This window comes from Arachis ipaensis, chromosome B08 (assembly GCF_000816755.2).
Source record: "Arachis ipaensis cultivar K30076 chromosome B08, Araip1.1, whole genome shotgun sequence".
Classification (NCBI taxonomy): domain Eukaryota; kingdom Viridiplantae; phylum Streptophyta; class Magnoliopsida; order Fabales; family Fabaceae; genus Arachis; species Arachis ipaensis.
In genome coordinates this window covers 33889545-33889865 of record NC_029792.2, presented here as the reverse complement: position 1 = coordinate 33889865, position 321 = coordinate 33889545, and positions in this window count along the sequence as shown.

Here is a 321-nt window from a genome sequence, read left to right as displayed (position 1 = left end):
TAGTAAATCTGGATATAAAATTTAAATATTTTCGTAAACTACTACAGCTTGTCGTAGTTTATGTGTTGAAATTTTTTTTTATCAACAGCTACAATCTCTAACGTTTTATAATCTTAGTCAATTTTTTTACATAAATTTTTACACCCTATAACAATTTATGTATAAATTTTAAAACTTTTATACCTATAGTGTGGTTTATATAGAATAAATACATGGTTGAAATATAATCATTTTAGAAATATTGTAATTGAGTAACTTTGATATGTATTTTATTTATTTATATAATTTGTCCTAATTTTTTTTTATATTGACCAACAATTT